Source organism: Sorex araneus, chromosome X, assembly GCF_027595985.1.
Source record: "Sorex araneus isolate mSorAra2 chromosome X, mSorAra2.pri, whole genome shotgun sequence".
NCBI lineage: Eukaryota > Metazoa > Chordata > Mammalia > Eulipotyphla > Soricidae > Sorex > Sorex araneus.
This window is the reverse complement of record NC_073313.1, coordinates 334,847,353-334,867,203: the sequence shown is the minus strand read 5'-3', so window position 1 is coordinate 334,867,203 and position 19,851 is coordinate 334,847,353. Positions and strand designations below refer to the sequence as shown.

Genomic DNA, 19,851 nt, shown 5'->3' with positions numbered 1-19,851 from the left:
GTTCAGTAAATGCTGATTAACTTTGATGTTTTCTCTTTGGGCTTTGATTGTTTTGTTTTTATTTTTCCTTTTTGGGTCGCACCTGGCGATGCACAGGGGTTACTCCTGGCTCTGCACTCAGGAATTACTCCTGGCAGTGCTCAGAGGACCATGTGGGATGCTGGGAATTGAACCTGGGTTGGCCGCGTGCAAAGCAAATGCCCTACCCGCTGTGCTATCGCTCCAGCCCCTCTTTGGGCTTTGAAGAGGTTTTCCTTTGTGTTTGGTTCGGGGCTATACCTGACAGTGCTTAGGAGCTACTTAGAGTCCCACTCTTAGTACTTACGGTTGCTCCTTGAGGTGCTCAGGTGGGATTGCTCTTAGAGGTGCTCAGGAGCCCGTGTGGTGACAGGAATCAAAACCAAGACCTCATGCATGCTAAGACAAGCATTTTGCCTCTGGGCCACCTCCCCAGCCCGAGGATTTTCCATTTTCTGAGTACTTTTCTTCATTTAATTTGGAGTCTGAGATTTTAAAACATTCCCTTTTTTTAATGAGCTAAATTGCACCTTTGATATAGTTACCTTTGTTGATTTATTGTGTAAGCAATATGTCATGATATATTTATGAATATATTTGTAATTGTTAATTTGATATTTGTAGGTGTCAGTGAACAAAGGCATGTTGGCAAGTGCCGTGGGTTAGGAGAGAAAGGGATTTGTTTACAGCATACACAAATATGTTAGATGTACTTAGATTTTTCTTTCAGTATTTTTATCTCTAAAGCCTTTGAAACTCTAGAAACATTCATGTTTGTCGTTATGAATATTGTAATAGTAATGATTTGCAGTGCTACTTAGTCGTTTGAAATTTAAGTCACATTGGTTTCATTAAAGTTTCTTAGTATATCTTATAATATGGCCTCTAATGATAGTAAAGCATATCTATATAATGATAGAGAAGTAAAAAACACTCATGGGGAGTGCTTTTTACTTCTCTAAACATTTTTTGGTTTTGAATGAGTCATTTGAGCTTTTTTTCCCCCCTAAGTTGTTTTTTTTTTTTTTTTTTTGGTGGGGGGGCACACCTGGTGGTGTTCAGGACTTACTCTGTGGCTCAGGACTTACTTGTGGCTCAGGGAGAAGAACTCAGAGCGGATGTTGGAAGACCATACGGAGTGCTGGGGATTAAATCTGGGTTGGCTGCATTCAAGGAAAGCTGCCTGACTCATTTTACTGTTACTCTGCTCCCTAGTCATTTGTAGTTTTTATCATTCTGTGAAGCAAGAAAGTGTAATTTATGTTTCCACTTTCAGCTAGCCTTGGTAATTTTCTCTAGGATATCTATTGATTCTTAATACACACACACACACACATATATATATGTGTGTGTGTGTGTGTATATATATATATATATATATATATATCAGTAATCTCTTCCAAGAGGAATGCAGATATTCTTTCCCCCTTTTCCATTTTCATTTTGTCAGTGGTATATTTTACAAGTGAGAAGTTTAAATCTTGTCGATGACAAACCTGATAGAAGTAATCCTGTCATTTTTCCAGTGAAGAAGAAACAAAGTTTATCATTGAAGACATGCTTTTGCATTGCTGGACATATGTTATAAGTTCAGGAATGAAGGCATTTTTAACACTAGTCTTTACTATGTTTGAGTATTTTTTCTTTAAGCTTTGGGAACATAAAGGATTATAGTACAAAGCCTTGTGGAACTCTCTGTTAAAGTTACTTTTTTCAGGTCTCCACTTCAGAAATTAGCTTTACTTCCTTTTTCATAAAAGAAGATTCTATGAAGAATATTTTTATTTCAAATTACTCTCTGGTATTTTCTTTAATTATCTCAAAAAATTAAAGCCCTGCAGGGGAATGACTTGCTCATCTTCAAATGGCATAAAAGGTTATTTTCCATATTCCATAAAAAGCATCTGAGGTGAAGTTTCCTACCATCCAATAATTAATCTTTGTATACTATTAATTGCTTGCTTTTTGTTTTTGTCATGTAAAGAAACGAGAGAAAATCCTTTTGTGAATGCAGGAATTATTTGATCCCTCCCAGAACTATTCATCTCAATAACTTTGATTGCAAGTATAGTCTTATGATATTATACATAGGCATATAATCCTGAATAAAATTTTTTGCCTTCATTTCTGTATTAAAATAGATACATAAATATGAATAGACATATACTGCATCTATTTAAAATTTTTTAAGTTTAAGTATCGGGTTGAAATTTAGTGGAGATAAATCTTTACCGGGAGATTCTACCATGGGAAGTATAGTCAATCTTTATTATTTGTTCATTTATAATTTTTATGGGGGTCACATTTTGCAGTGGTTACTTCCAGTGGTACTGTTGGTGTTGAAGCTGGGCATGTGGTTTCAGAGATCCAGTTTCAGGGCTTCACCCTGGCAAAACCTGTGCTCTAACACTTGAGCTACATCCCGGGCCCTTGGGTCTTCTTTAAAGCAGCTGGACAAACCCTCCCTTTTCTTCCATCCCATTTTCTATGTTGGCTTTCTTTCCTTGTGCTTCTAAAATAGTTTCATATCTGTTTCATAATTATTTTAGCTTGAAATGATTTTATAAAAATGTCTGATGAAGCTCTTTGTTAATTGTCTACTGTTTTCTAGTTTTCCTTTTGACATTGATTTCTCTAATTCACTTGTTATGGACTTGATTTGTGCAGGGGGAAAGTTCTGCAATTTTTATTTTGATTAACTTGCCTTAGGCCTTGTGGGACTAAATAACATTTGTAACGTAAACATTCTTGGCTAGATTGATTTCTGTGTGAGGCCCTTTAACAAAGGGAAGGATTTATTTACTTTCAAAATTCTAACTTGGCTTTACCAGATATATATAGGATATAGTACTGATGCTTAAGAAAGGAGCTGGTTGCCCTTAGTTCCCAGACATTCTTCCTTTAGTGGTGGGTTTTGACCCTTGGGTCAGATTAGTTGTCACCACAATTCTTTGAATCCATGACTTTTTTTTCTTTTAAAGTTGGTTTTAACTAGAGTAGAATGTGTTCTCTCTCTCCCTCTCTCTCTCTCTCTCTCTCTCTCTCTCTCTCTCTGTGTGTGTGTGTGTGTGTGTAGAATGTCCTTTGACACAGAGCTGGTCTAGTACTGCCAACTGGGCTGATGTAGACTCTGCAATGGCTGCCAAGTGAAAACAGCATTGCTGCTGGAACCTTTTCTTTTTTTTTTTTTTGTGCTGAGCACAGAAATACGAAATTTCTATAGAATGCAGTCTTGGGAGTCAGAGAAGTTGGTGTGCAGTTGGTCTGATGTTTCTGGATTTACTTTATACACACACACACACACACACACACACATATATATATATATATATATATATATATATATATATACTTCTTTTTGGTCTTGGTATTTATATTCTTGTACTGTTTCTTACTTCTTACTCTTTGCTGAAATGAATGGCCTATCATTAGGCTAGGAGAATGATGTAAAAGTGACTTGTATTTGTTTACTTTTTTGGGCATCCACAACCTGTAGTGCTCAGAGACCTCTAGCTCTGCTTAGGGATTCCTCTCAGCCGTGCTCAGAGGACCATGTAGTGACAGGGATTGGACCTGGGCCTTTTGCATGCAAAGCATGTTCTCAGCACATTGAACTCCCTCTTTGGCCTCTGGGAGCAGTTTTATGGGATTTTAAAAATAGACAGCAGTCAGAATGTATTACAATATCTACATCTTGGTAGATATTGCAATATAAAAAAGACCTGAAGAGGATAGAAGGGATTCAGTGTTTGTTTATTAAGTAACATGCTATTTAAGACATCAACTTTGGGGTTAAATTAGATGAATAGATTTGTGATGCTAGTCTAGTGGTATGACATTGAGCGAGTTACTGAAAATTACATTTAGCCTTCATATTAACATTAGATTTTTAGTCTGCTTTTAAAGGATATGGGACCTTTATGTAACTGAAGTACTTAACTTGATCTCAGACATATAATAAATGTTAATTTTTTTCAAAAGGACTATTTTAGGTGAATCTGAATAAACTCTGAGAGTATGGGTTTGAAGGTAGATGTTAAATAACATGTTTTGAAATACATTTTTTAATTCTTAAAATTGTTTTCCATATTGGTTTTGACTTGAATTTGATCTTATATTTCCACTTGCCTTGAAGTAATTTTGTTTTAAATTATTTAAAAATATTTCATACTTAATTATTTTTTTTTTGGTTTACACCCAGCGATGCTCAGGGGTTACTCCTGGCTCTGCACTCAGGAATTACTCCTGGCTGTGTTTGGGGAACCATACGGGATTCCAGGGATTGGACCCAGGTTGGCTGTTGCAAGGCAAACGCTCTACCCACTGTACTATCGCTCTGGCCCTTCAAACATAACTTTTAATTCAAAAATACATTTATATTAGTTGACCATTAAGTTTGAAAGGATGCTTTTCTTGCATGTGGCCTACTCACTGTACTCTCTCTCTCTGGCTTACCCTCATTGCATGTGGATACCTGAGTATAGATCCAGGACCGAGTGTAGCAGGATCTGGCCCAAAACAACAAAAAACAAAACGAAAACCAAAACAAAACACTAATAAGAAAAAAAAGATGAATACTCCTACAACTTGTATTGAAAGATAGTTTCATAGTATAAGTTGAAGACCACATTGTAGCTAGTTTTGAAGCTTTCTGTTGAGGGTAAAAAGAAAACTGTATAGTGTGTTTATATGTGCATGTATATGCAAAATAAACATAGTATTTTACTTGTTTTTCATCCACATACTAGCCAGACAGACTATGTTTAACTTCTGAGGTGAGGTGAGTTACTGCGCTCATCCAGACCAGTTTGGTATGGCCATAGATGATTTATTTTGACTATGCAAAACAAACTATCTTATTAGGAAAAATTTTCCTTTAAACTTTAAAAGGAAATTTTCATATGTGTTCTCAGTATAGTTTTGAACATAAAAGCTTTATGGTATGGTCATCCTAAAGTGAGGAGGGGCCATTTTCTAGTATACTATTTCTCACAAGTACACATATTTGTGATATAAATATCTATGCTTAATATTTTTTTATTAGTTTCAGTTTATAGAGATAATTTATTTTTGAAACTTGCCTTTTATTGAGGTTTGGTTTATACTCAAGAGCAGAGGTTTATTTAAAACATTTTGATATATTGGGGCTGGAAAGATAGTTTAGCAGGTAGGGTACTGCCTAACACATGGGTTTAGTCCCTGGCATTCCATTTGGTTCCTGAGTCTGCCATGGGTATTTTTTTTGGGGGGGTCACATCCGGCGATGCACAGGGGTTACTCCTGGCTCTGTACTCAGAAATTACCCCTGGCAGTGCTCAGGGGACCATATGGGATGCTGGGATTCGAACTCGGGTCGGCCGCGTGCAAGGCAAACGTCCTACCCGCTGTGCTATTGCTCCAGCCCCTGCCATGGGTAATTCTTGAGTGCACAGCCAAGAGAAACCCCTGAGCATTGTCAGGTATGACCCCAAAATAGCAACAAAAAAAACCTTAAAAACAATTTGATACTTTAAGAATGAACTAATGACTGGAACACAATACTACAGAAATTAGCCCAAGCACATACAAGAATTTAGTAAGGGGCCAAGGCGTTGCCCTGCCAAAGGCACAGACACACAGGTTAGCTGGACACCATCGAGGTGTAAGGTCAGTGGGAAAGGCAGCACAGTGGAGGAGGACACCTTTCTTTGTCATCTTGTGGCCAGATCTGATGGATTTACCTTCGTTGTACAAACAACAGTGCATGCCTCAGGAGAGGCCCCTGCTCCTCTAGCATTTATAGGGGAGACTTGGAAAAACACTGTAGCTAGTGGGAATTCTCATATTAGATTGTTGTCTCACCATCTTCATCTTGTTTTCTTCTCCTCTTCTTCTTCCTCCTCCTCCTCCTCCTCCTTCTCTTCCTCTCCCTTTTCTTCCTCCTTCTCTCCTCCCCCCTTATCCTTATACTGTGATTATTTGTTTCAAATGAACTGTGGTTATTTTTTTAAATGAGCTGACTTAGTCTTTTTTGGAAAAATGTTTATTTCAGGCAGGTTCGGGTGGTGCACAAGATCTGTTCCTGGCTTTGTGTTCAGGAGTGACCCTGAACACAGGGTCCCTGTGATCAGGGAACCATACATGGTGTCAGGGAATCACAGCTGATGTGATTGTGTGTAAGTCCAGTTTCTTACCTCTTGTACTATCTCTCTGGCCTTGAGCTGACTTGGTCTTACCTGAATCATCTCTTTGCGAAGCTATGGCAACGGGAAAGACAGAGAGCCACTAAAGGTCTCTCAGCCTACCACAGCAGTGCTGAATTCCATTTGTGTGATTATTGCTGTAGTTATTTGTCTTCACAGTCTGTGGTCTCTCTGAAAGGATGAAGTTTTATTTTTTATCTTAAAATCTTTATTACCATGCTGACATAGTACTTAGTGATGCCAGTTAGTAAATAGCTAATAAAACTTTGTCTTTTAATCTTCATTATATTCCCTCTTTTTACTTTTGATTTTTGGGCACACATGGCAGTGTTCAAGGGCTACTCCTGACTCTGGCCTTAGAGGGGTCATTCCTGGCAATGCTTAGGGGACAATATGTGGTGGTAGGGATGGAACCAGGTCAGCAGTGTGCAGGACAAGCACCTTGATGCCTGAACTCTTTGCCCGATGTCTTATAGTCTTTCCCCGCCTTTGATTTCTTGGGCCATATCTGGCAATATGTGGGGGTTATTCTATGCTTAGGGGATCTGTCTCTCCTTCTAATTAACTTCACTCAGTATGTTACATTTCAGATCCGTCTATGAAGTAGCAAATTGCATGATTTTTTTTTTCCTTGTAGCTTAGCAATGCTCCACTGTGTCTATGCATTCGTAGGTCCATTGCAGCACTATTCACAGTAGCTAAAATCTGGAAACAACCAAGGTGTCGAAGAACAGATGAATGGATAAAGAATCAGGTCACCTTGAAGTCTACTTTTGATTGCAGCAGTACCTGCATGCGCTTTAGTTTTCTGATGCTATAGAAGAGCAGATAGCTAAGGAACACTCGGCGTTTGAGAAAAGCCTCTAACAGGAAACAGAGGTCAGAACAAATACACCAAGAAGGAAGTTGGAGAAGAGAGAGATGATGCCAGAGGAGGAGCCTAGAGGGCAAAGCAATCACCAAGAGGGATACACAAAAGCAAGAGAAATAGATTATATATATAAAAAGCAGACTCAGAAAAGTTTCGTAAAGGACATTTAGAGAACAAAAAAGTATGCGTTTATGTATAAAAGTGTGAAATCAGAAACTTCTTAAAATAGGGTTTAAAAAATAAAGGAGAGAGTGAGGTCAAATCAAGATGGCAGTGTAGGTTGCTCCTTTACCTCACGACAGTTGGGAACTGCTTATGAGCAGGACTCCCCTGAGAGAATGGGAGTGAAGCCCGAGCAGCCCCTCTTTGGTGTGACACAGAGGCCAAGACAGACTGCATTCGACGTGTGAGAGGAATAGCTACATGCTGATTGTGTTGCCTCTTCCCATGCTGATGTAGCCCTCGGAGAGATCCCCCCTAAACCTGCCTTTCCCCAGTGGGAAAAGAGTGACATCCAGCCTCTAGGCACGAGATCACTTAGTGACAGCCTTTACTCTGACTTTCCCTCAGAGAGGTCACAGGGGTATCTGTGGGGTCCAGCTAATAGGAATCTGAGTGTGAGAGAACAGAGAGGGATTTCCAACAACCAGCATTGGGGCCATGACAGACTCGACTCATTCCTACGTGCAGAGTCCCAGCCATCGTGCCGAGCTGTAGCTTTTGGAAAACCAAGCTACTGGCAGTGTGCCAGGCAGCTCAGTGTGGGGACGGGGCTGCCTGATTCTGGACCTCAAATGAGCAGTTTTACAAACACTGGAACTGGTCTGCCCATGTCAGAAAAGCCCCATTGTGCACACACCTTTGGAGCTGGGTGCTCAGTTCCACCTGGCAGGAAGCGCTGATGAGAAACTAGCATGTGTCCCAGACATAGTGGAGCTGAGAGGCAGGCAGGCAGGCAGATCTCATCACTCCTACTGGCCCCGTTCAAACAGGGAACTTGGGACATGGATTGGTTGAGTCAAGACCACAAATAAAGAACCTTATTGGCCTTGGAATTGCTTCTCCTACCACAACTGGGCACCAAAGCTAATTTGTAGCCCCACTTATTACTGAACACAACCTCCAGCAATCTAACCAGAGCACACAGGCAGCTCCAAACCACCCCAATAGCCCTGCTTACATGACACTTGAACAGAAAATATAATCCTTGGCATTGCTTTTCTACAGGACAAAACCAGTGTTCTCAACTGAGTAGGATATCCAGTGCCTATGCTTGCCTCGTTTATTTCCTCCAACAGTGACCCATGCATGCCAGGTCAAGGGAGCTAACTCTCAGTAAGTCTTATTTGCAGCAGAGAATAGTAGCCAGTCCCAGTTAACTATTAACCCAAATAGCTAATAGTTAACTATTAGCCAGCAAATCTGACACAACTGCAGATCCATCTTAACTTCACTTGTGCAAGGAACCAAGCCAACAGCTCTTTCCCACAGTTCTCAGTGAGTGACACCAATCTTGGGGTTCGTACAGTTGCCATAGTACAGTGGGTAAGGTATTTGCCTTGCACGCAGCCAACCCAGGTTCTATCCCCACCGCACCAAATAATGACTCCCAAGGCTCACCAGGAGTGATCTGTGATCACAGAGCCACAAGTAAGCTCTGAGCATTCCCCTAAGTCAAAGTAACGGCAACAGCAACAAAGGGAAGAGAAAGGAAAAACAAAGCAAAATCCTCCAAACTTGGCCATGCAGAAGAAAGAATCAGTCACTTGGATGATGGGACATTTGGAGTTACCTAGTGAGGGGGACAAAAGACCGGAAAGGAATGAAAACTCAAATAAAGTCTAGGGTACTCATAGGACAAAATGAAAAGAAACAATATTTGCATTGTTGGAATTGCAAAAGAGGAGAACATTTGTCAGAGGTTAACATCTGCTCATGATAAAAAATAAAAAAAAACCTAACAGCTTAGGTATAGAAGGAATGTGCCTCAATATATTAAAGGCCATGTATGTTAAGCCCATAGCTAATATCATACTCAATGGTGAAAGCTTGAAAACTTTTCCTCTAATATCAGGAATAAAATATTGGTGTCTGCTCTCATTACTCCTATTCAGCTTTATACTGCAGTCTCTTGCCAGAGCATTCAGGTAAGGAAGAGAAATAAAACAGCAGAATTCGAAAGGAAGAGGTAAAGTTTTGTCTGTTTTCTGATGACATGATTTTCTGTATAGAAAATCCTAAAGACTGCACTGAAAAAACCCTGTTCGATACAATAAATAAATTCATTAAAATTGGAGGTTACAAAATTAAGACATACACACAAATCTGTAATATTTTTGTTTACTAACAATTATATGAGTAAGAAATAAAACAATGCCCATTATAATAGTATCAGAAGCAAAATGTTTAGGAATAAACTTAAAGTGTAAAGAAAATCTCATGATAATTTGAAGACACTGATGAAAGAAATAAAAGAAGATACAAGTAAACTGAAAGGTTTATGATTTGGAAGCATAAATATAGTTTAATTGTCAGTATTATCAAAAGCCATTATAGATTAAATGCAATTGCTTTTAGGATTTCAGTGGCATTTCTATCCCCCCATAGAAAAATCAATTTTGAAGTTTGTATACAAGTTCCAAAAGACCATCATAAAGGCAGAATAATCCCAAGAAGGAAAAACAAAATGGGAGCATCACACACCCTGAGTTCAAGTCATATTCTAAACTCATAGAAATCAGAACAATATGGTATTAGCAAGACAAAAACAGGCCAGAAAAATAGGTAACTAGACCAAAATTGAGAGTCCAAACACATTGAACAGTTGAACAAATTGAATAATACTAAGTGAAGAAAAAACAGTCTCTTCAATAAATGATGCTGAGTAAAATTAGGTATTCACACACAAAAGAATGAAACCAGACACCTAGTACATACACCATTCACAAAAATTAACTTGAAATGGTTTAAAGATTTAAATGTAAGATCTGAAACCATGACATTTCTAGAAGAAAATAGGAATAAAACTTCTTGACATAGGTCTTTATAATGACTTTCAGATATGATACCTAAAGTGCTAACAAAAGCAAAAATTGAGATTACTGGGGTGAAGCAATAGTACAGTGGGTAGGATGCTTGTTTTACATGTAGTCAACCAAGGTTTGATCCCTGGCATCATATATGGTCCCCCGAGCACCAGCAGTAATTCCTGAGTGTAGAGCCAGGAGTAAGCCCTGACCATGGCCTGGTGTGACCCAAAAAGCCAAAAAGAAAAAAAAACAAACCCCCAAAAATCCCACAGTGAGATTACATCAAATTAATAGGCTCTTTCTGGCAATGAAACAGCAGTGAAAAACAAACAAATGGGACATGCATTTGCAAACCATATTTATGATGAGGTTACTTGTCTCAGTATTTAAATAACTTATGCAGCTCAATAAGTTCATGAAAGTTATTTATGTAATAAAGCAGCCAAAAGATCTGAGTAGTCATTTCCCAAAAATGCTAAACAAGTAATTAAACAATAACAACAACAACAACAACAACAACTCAGTTTTGTGTAAGAACTTTATCTGTAAATGGAAGAAATGTTCAATTTGAGGTCCTTAGGGGATCAACATCACCCCCAAATTTTGGTGGATGTTTCACCATTGGGACAAACCCACAGAGCTAAAATAGGAAGAGCCAGAGAGATAAGACAGCCAGTAGAGTACTTACTTTGCACTTGGCTGACCTGTATTTGATCCCTGGCAACTCATAAGGTCCCTGGGCATTGCCAGGAGTGATCCCTAAGCACAGACCCAGAAGTAAGCTCTGGGCATCATTGTGTGTGGCCTAAAAATAAAAGGAATACAACAAAACAAAAAGTTTACGTAGACAGAACTGCAGAACTGCGTGAAGTTGATAAATTCATAAAATTGTTTAAAAGAGGAAGGAAAATATGCAAAAAAAGCTGTTTATACATATAATAAAGGCAAAAAATGAAGTCCTTTGTGAGGGTGATAATATTTATTAGTCTTTGAGAAGATTTAGCACCATCTCTTTAGTATCCCAAACCCAGGCATCAGGATGCTGGTTTGTTGATAGTTGTTTATGTGGGTGTGAAACAAAGTCATCTAGCTGTCATGGTGAGTGTGCATGAATTCTCTTTTTTTCCCCCCACCCAGGGCCGGGGGTCATACCTGGTTCTATGCTCAGGGACTGCTTCTGATGGACCCTTTATATGGTGCCATCATCTAACTGGGGTCAGTCACATGCAAGGCAACTATCTTAAATGCCATACCATCTCTCTGGCCCGAGTTTGACTCTTCTAATGAAGTCTGATAAATGATAGCATATCTCAGCCACCAGTGCACTAGTTATTATAGAAATGCAAATCTGAATCACAATGGAATATCCCCTCATTGGTGTCTGTTAGAAAGACAAGAGATTGCCAATTCTCGAGATAACATAAGGAATCTTCTGCACTTCTGGTGGGATTCGAAACTGGTACAGGCCCAGGAGATTGGCCCGTGGTTGGAAGCTTGCTACAGATTGTGGGTGTTGGGTGGTGGGGGCCAGGGAGGGTCAGCAGAGAGAAGGCAGTTAGGATAGAGAAGAGACCACTGTGACAATAATAGTTGGAAATGATCACTCTTTGCAAGAATTGAAAGCTGAAAGTAGGTCAAAAGATATACATGATAACCTTTTGGTACCTGTACTGCAAACCATAGTGCCCAAAAGGAAAAAGAGAGGGCGAGGGTGAGGGAGGGAGGAAGAGAGAGGGAGGAGATGAGGAAGGGAGAGGGGAAAGGTGGGAAGGGGGAAGAGAGAGAGAAACAGAGAGGGGGAGAGAGAGATTGAGAGAGAGAGAGAGAGAGGGGGGGGGGAAGATGGAGGGAGGGAGGGGTGAGGGAGAGAGGAGAGAAGGCAGGCTTTGGCAGTCAGGGCAGAGGGGTACTGGGGGCATTGGTGGTGAGAAATATACACTGGTGAATTGATGAATGTTGGAACATTGTATGACTAAAACAGAATCAAGAACAATTTTGTAACAGTGTATCTCATGGTGATTTAATAAAAATAAGTAAATAAATAAATAAATAAATAAATACAACTTTTACAGGCCCTATGGAAAACAGAACATAAGATTCTCAAAAACAAAATTAAACAAAACAGAACTACCACATGATGCAGCAATATATTTACAGAAGCAAAAACAGACACTTGGAAAGATATTTGTGCCCTCAAAGTCATAGCAGGATTATTTGCAATCACATGGAAATAATCTAAATGTGCATGGGGGGGAGTAGATTCAGAGTTATAAAATTATGTGCTAGATATAAATGAAATTAAGGTCCTATCAATTCTCTGCTATATTTTGTGCCTTATTAAAGAACAGAATTTGTTGTGGGCATCACAGCAAATGCTTTTTTTTATAATATGAAAAACTCAAGGATGATGATGAAATTTGAAAGAATTATGCTTTACTTTGAATTCTTTTTGGGGAGGGGGGTGGCACATCCTGCTGAGCTCAGCTACTCTTGGCTCTATTCTCACGATTCACTCTTGGTGGTACTCTGGGAACCATATGTGGTGCCTGGGATAAACTGGGGGTCAGCTGTGTGCAAGACACGCAACATACTCCTCTATGTCTTTGGCTGTGCCCTTAATACTTAAGATATTTATCTATGTTCAGAGAGGCTATGAATTCTTCAGCATTCTGTTCTGGTTACAAAATCAATGTCATACAATGCCATCCGCAACTGTGGCAATCCCAGACACTCATTTTGTTCTTTGGCACACATTTTGGTAAAATGAGTGAGTGGTCCCTCTGCAATTGCAAGAGTGAACAGATAAAGATGAAGAAGAAAGAGCAGTAAGTGAAATTAGAACTGATAAGCTTCAAGACTTCTGTGGGAGAGAGCCAGTGACTTCATTGTTTCACTGGAAAACTTTCTGTTACATTTAAAATAAAGGAACGTATGCATGTGGTTTTTCCTGGGAAATCTGTGCAGTAACTGAAGTTCATTCCATTACTGTACTTCTGGGATGTCATACAGTTCCCCAGTGTCATTAATAAATGCACCATCCTAACTTGGGAATGAGTTTTTGTTTACTTATCTTTTGACTTGAATTGGAGACCACTGCTTTCAGTCTAGTTTAGGAGGTGGAAGTGAATTGGCATTATTAATAGAGATATGACAACTAGTTATGTTTTTAGTGTATCAGTTAACCTTTGAAATATACAATGATATGAAAATGGATTTTCAAAACCATGCCTTGTATATAAAATGCAAATACGCAGCTTAAGTTTCGCTAAGTAGTCTTATACAGGGGATCAAGAACAACCCAAGTCATTATCAGATAAAATTTATATTTGGTCAGACATAGCTTCTCTCTGCCATTTTAAAGGATGAATGGGAATGAACTGCATTTTCTGTTTAATCATTGAAATGGACTCTTGAAACTTGTTCTGGGACCTGAGGTACAGGAGGTGCGGTGCTTGTTTTGTATGTAGCCAACTTAGGTTTAATCCATAGCATCATAAATGGAATCCTGAGCCATGCCAGGAGTGATCCCTGAGCACAAAGCCAGGAGTATGCCCTGAGCACAGTTGGGTGTGATTCAAAAACCAACCATTCGCCCCCGACCCCAAAAGAAAACAGAAACCAAACTTGGGTTGACTGTGGAGTGATCTCTTGTGACTGGTCTGAATGAGCTAGTAGTCTTGTATTTTAAGTATTTGTAAAGTTACTATATTACTCTGCTGGCTTTTCATTTTCCATGTTCATTTCTACACAATGTAGCTAGCATTCTCAAGGATGTTGGGTTTTTATTATGAATTGAACTTGCACTAATTGCAACCTAGGAGAGGAGATACTTTATATTTGCCATGTAATTATGTGAGGGTAAAGAATACAGAGCAATGATAACTCTCTTTGTCATAATTTTTGGATAAAGTAAGCTCATATCCACTCCCAGTGACATCTCTTATTTTGTAGACCAGAGCTTCTTAAACTGTTCCGGGCTCTCCCCCAACTCCACCCCCTTATTGTTCCCCCACTGAAGAATAGAATTGGTTGTGATCCCACCAGCCACTCAGCCTCTCAGGTGCCTTCTTCCTTTCTCATCTTTCTCATACTTTCTTTCATACTCCCATGAAAGTTTTTCTTCTTTTTTCTAAAAAATTTTTTTTTTATCAGAGAATCACTGTGATGTGCAGTTACAAACTTATGAACTTTCATGTTTGCATTTCACTCATACAGTGATCGTTTACCCGTCCCTCCACCAGTGCCCATTCACCTCCACCAATGATCCCAATATCCCTCCCACCACCCCTACCCCATCCCCCACCATCTCACCCTGCCTCTGCGGCAGGGCATTCCCTTTTGTTCTCTCTCCTTTTGGGTGTTGTAGTTTGCAATAGAGGTATTGAGTGGTCTTCATGTTCGGTCTATAGTCTACTTTAGTTCGCATCTTCCAACCCGAATGGGTTTCCCAACATTCTCTACTTGGTGTTCCTTTCTGTTTGAGCTGCCTTAAAGTTTTCTTCTTCATCACATTCTGGAAGCAGCCGTGACTGAACTTGAGGTCACCAAGATGAACTTGGGGTTAGTCTACTCTGGGGTCCACTTTTGATCTGCCCCAGCAAGGCCTGGCGGAGATTGAGCACAGGCTTCCCGGTTTCCTCCGCACAGCTTTTCATATAGCGAAGTCAATGGGCACTTCTCTTAGTGGACAAAGCCACCCAGAGGGTTGATGCTTTTGTCAGACAGCTCCTGTAATTGGTAGCAGAGATGTTCTTGATCAGTTTGCCATCCTTGGCAAGGCAGCACTGGCCTGTTTTAGGAGTGAATCTTTTTCTGTTGATCTCAGTGTGAGGATGGTAGCCCTTCTGCCCACCCCTTCCACTGACTGGACCACACAGGTGGGATACCAAGATCAGTACAGATGATCTTGCACAGCCTGCAGTGGGTTTTGTGGGGGCAGCTTCTTGGTGTTCCAGGAAGGTGGCACAGGACAGGTGACCCTTTGTGGTCTTGGCCCTGGATTGCACGAGTGACAATAGTCAACTCATCCTGTCCCAACTCCTGGTCCACAGGGACCTGCTGCTCCCGCTGTTCATGGGTTCTGTCTAGCTTCCCCAGCATGCCTCTGCTCACCTGAATCTCCACTGTGGGGGCTGGACTCTGGTGCAGAGGCAGTCAGCACCTCTGGGGGTTGGCGGGCAGGACACATGTGACGTGCCAGTGCTTCTTTATGCTGGCAAAGTCCTTCTTCAGGAGCCTCTTGCCATCTTCATCTGCCACTTCTTGCAGTACTTGTTGAAAGTCTTAGATTTGTGCCCATTCTTATAGAAGCATCTTTTGTACTCATCATGATATGCTCAGCAAAGATGGTCTTAAAGTTGTGGTGGCCGTGAGGGGTTCTCCATATATTCTACACGCCCCCCCACCCCCATGGATGGAGTCGGCAATGGCCGAAGCTCCACCACCTCCATATTTAGCTCAGGTCCTGGTCTCACACCTTCATAACCCCTTTTTGCCTGAGAACTTTTTGTGAGGCATATAGATATACTAACTAGTTCTACAAAGTTTTAAAGTATGTTTAAAAAAGTACAGAGGAGGGGCTGGAGCAATAGCACAGCGGGTAGGGCGTTTGCCTTGCACGTGGCAGACCCAGGTTCGAATCCCAGCATCCCATATGGTCCCCTGAGCACCGCCAGGGGTAATTCCTGAGTGCAAAGCCAGGAGTAACCCCTGTGCATCGCCAGGCGTGACCCAACAAAGAAAAAAATATAGAGGATACTGATAGTAAGTTATAAAGGAATTTTAGTTTTAAACAACTTTTTTTAAATTTTTATTTAAAAAAATTATTAAACGAAGTTTTAAAAGGTTACATAACTCCCAGTTTGAGTATCTAGGTGGTAGACAGACATTTATAGTACCATCAATAGGAAAGGTTATTGATGCTGGGTTCAAACCTGAATCTTTTACTTATAATGTGACTTGACAGGTCACTTAATCTTAAGTGTTTTTCTCTTGTATTAGTAAAGATCAAAATAAGGCTATGTGCATACTTATATATATAGTACAAGTTGTATTTAACACACAGTGGACACTTAAAGTGTCTTTATCTTGAGATCTATATGATTTTATCAGACAGCTAAAGTCTTTGGTACCTTATTTATAATCTTATAGCAACTATTTCTCTGCTATTCCATCTTCTAAAGCATTGTGACTCCATTTTTCCATGAGTCTTTTAAAATAAAGTGGTATTTAAATATATGAGAACTGCCATTGGGAAGGGTAAATTATTTTGGAGGGTTTGAGTCATATCCTACCACGCTTAGAGCTTCTCCTGGCTCTGCTCCTGGGTCACTCCTGGTGATGTTCTAGTGACCATAGTTGGTGTAGGGGGTGGAACCAGGGTTGACTGTGTGCAGGGGAGCAACTTAACCCCCGTACTATATCTGGAGTCTCTAGAAGGGAAGCTTTTGTGGCCTTAAAAGGTTATTATTTTCAGGTTTTAGTGATAAGAAATACAGGGTTTTTGTTTCTTTATTTTTCCTATTTTGAAAAGATGACTTTAATGGCACTGAGAAACCAAAACCTAACCAGTTCAAATAGGTGATTCTGGTCATGGAGACCATTGAGACTTAGACATTTTCTTTATTTTGTTGCCAAAAATCTTATTTTGGGTTCATCCATACCCTTTCCGATAGTTTCTTCAAACAGTTTCATTGTTTCTTCAGTGGTTATGATTCTCAGTGATTAGATTGAGCTGCACACTAAGTTTAATGTCCTTTTAAAAAGTAATCACCTTCTCTGCCCTTGTTTCTTGATAGGAGCATGTCAGTTCTGTGGTGGCTCTGTCTTCTGGTCAGCCACCTTAGACCTCTGCCACGTGTGTGGGGTGCAGTGAAGCCAAGGGCGAGGCTTGGCTCCAGAGGTCTTCCAAGTCCTGTGGCGCGCTCTCTGACCTGGGCGATAGCTTACTCACCCTGGAGAGACCCAGTTGAGAATTCCTAGGATTGTTGTGCTCTCAGCAAGAGTTTTATTCTTGTCCTCTGCTTGATGTTTTCTTTACCGAACACTAAAACTCCATCAAAATAATGCAAAGGGAACTGATAAATGAGGACATAAAAAGAAAGGAAGAAAGAAAAAGAACTAATCAAACACGGTCTCTGAAAGGCCAGAGTAACTGTTCCAAGGTCTAGAAGAAGAGGAATTAGCTTAATTATCTTTGCCAGGTCCTAGATCTCTTTGAGAATTTTCAGGAGATAACCCTAAGGCGATGGACTAGAAATAGTTAAAATTTAAAAAAATTACACAGAAAAATAATTTAAAAAGTACACATGAGATTTTTAAAGCATGTTAGATTCAGATAATCACCACAATGAACATGATGCAGAACAATTTTTATTATTTCCTCTAATGCCTCTTTTGTGCTTAAACTTTTATTCTACCCATAATACACAGATATTGACTTTGAAATATGTTTTAAAATATACAGAGGATGGGAAGCACATCTAATACAGGATGAAGACTACCAGAAACTTCAGGTTAATTACTTATTGCTAGCCTACTCATGGAATGTAAGGAAATGTGGCATTTTTAGGAAATGTGGCAATGTTGAGTATCTCAATAGAACCATGAACTCCAAAGCACAAACACAGGAAAATTAAATTTTGCCATTGAAGAGCAGTAGATGATTACCTAGTAATCCCTTTTTCTAGATTGGTGTGATTTTGAGCTTTAGAAGCTTTATGATTTTTGTGAACCTCAGTACTGTTCTTTCATTAGATGGTGAATGTGCAGACAGCTGCCTTAAGATAGTTAGGGAATATTAAAACATTGGACTAGGAAATATAGGACAGTTAGATCATTCAAGTTGTTACTCAGAATTCTTTGCTTTGTTCTTCATAAAAGACTACTGAACAAAGCAATGGCAAAAGGGTATACTGTGAGTTGAAAGTTTTCAACGGCCTACATTTTATTTGTTTTGAAAGCTTGCAAAAGAAGTTGTTCTGTTGACAAGTTCCGGTTAAATTAAGTTCCTTTACCTTCCTGACATACTTTTCTAATTGCCTTTCTATAGCAAATTTAGAACAGCTTTCAATTATTACTTGTGTGTGTGCATGCAGGGGAGAAAATTCTTTGCAGATTAGAGCAGTAGTCTGTGGGGGTAGGAAGACTTTGTCAGGTTGTGGTGCCTGCTTGCACGTGTGTGTGTTTGTTTAAATTCAGAAGTCAGCCAACCGTTGAGGCCTCTGAGTGTGGTTAGACATTAAAACAGAACAGTGATAATGGATCTTTATGTAATTTTAAGAAAGTGTTTGGAAATTTCTTAAAATTGAGAAAATATTGTTTTAGAAATCAGAGTGGCCTGTCAAGGGAGATGGTTGCACTCTATACCAGTGAGTTGTTAATGACATTGGGAGGGAAGTAGGGAACTTAACAGCTCCTGTTTTAGAAACTTCTTGCGGTACAAGTGCTTATGATGTGTTTTGCCCTACTACACACAGCCATTTTGAAAAGGGGACTTTAAATCACGGGGGACTCTAGAACACTCTGTGAGGAAAGGGACAGGTGTTTAGAATAGGGGAACATGGGGCTAGGATAGACTCCGGAAGTAGAACTAACATTTCCTGCCTTCTTCTTGAGATGATAAAACAGATGATAAAACTAATTCATCTGTCTGAATTAGTTTTATCTTTTTGCTCCTACAGAATCTAGAATGCTATTTGTATGAACTAGGTATTTAGCAAATTCTTGTTATATTATCCAGATATTCTTTTCTCTTTTTTAGTAGAGCGTGTGTGTTTAAGGACAGAGGATCTCCATGAATATTTGTAAGACTTCTCTATTTTCCTGTTTTTCTCAGCTATTAGTTTCCTGATGATGCCTGTGACAGATTTAATTTTGTGGGTGGGTCACACCCTGTGGTACTCGTGGGCCACCCGTTGCTTGGTGCTTGGGCTCCATTGCCAGCAGGGCCCTGGTGATCATTTAGCATCAGAGATTGGACCTGGGGCTGCCGCAGGCGCTCCGGCACTCAGAGCCATCTCCCAGGCTATTCAACTTTTAACACCTGAGGTGTCATTTTTCATGAAGACCCAAGGTGAATTTTTTTCATTTAGGTATAAAGGACTCATTCAGTGAATCTTTTCCACTTCTATATACCAGTGAATATATGTATATATTTTTAATTTGTGGTAAAATATACATGATAATAGCACTGTCATCCCGTTGTTCATCGATTTGCTCGAGTGAGCACCATTGTGAGACTTGTTGTTACTGTTTTTGACATATTGAATATGCCACAGGTAGCTTGCCAGGCTCTGCCGTGTGGGCGGGATACTCTCGGTACTTTGCTGGGCTCTCCGAGAGGGACGGAGGAATCGACACCAGGTTTGCCGTGTGCAAGGCAAACGCCCTACCCCCCTGTGCTATTGCCCAGTCCAAAATATACATAATATTTCAAAAATATTTGAAATCATTTTTAATGTCTAGTTTTGGGCTTTAAATACATTCATTTTGTTGTGCAATCAGTACCCTCCCTGTCTTAGGAACTTTTTATCTTCTCAAACAGAAACTTTGGACTGGTGAATTTTGAGCTTGTGATTTGACCTCTTGGACTTGAACAAATGAAATCTTGTATATGTGTATTAAAAACTAATAATTTCTCTCTCTCTCTCCCTCTCTCTTTCTCTCTTGTGGGGTCTATACCTGGCAGTGTAGACCAGGGGTAGCTCCTGGCTTTGCAATCAGAAATTATTCCTGGCAGTGCTCAGAGGAT

The 19,851-nt window shown here is 39.9% G+C and overlaps 1 protein-coding gene across 1 annotated transcript in view; it reads left to right on the top strand.

The window, feature by feature from the left end:
• Positions 1–19,851, top strand: part of EXOC6B (exocyst complex component 6B) — a 565,697-nt gene that overhangs the window by 95,211 nt on the left and 450,635 nt on the right. The gene's annotated exons all lie outside the window — the stretch shown is intronic.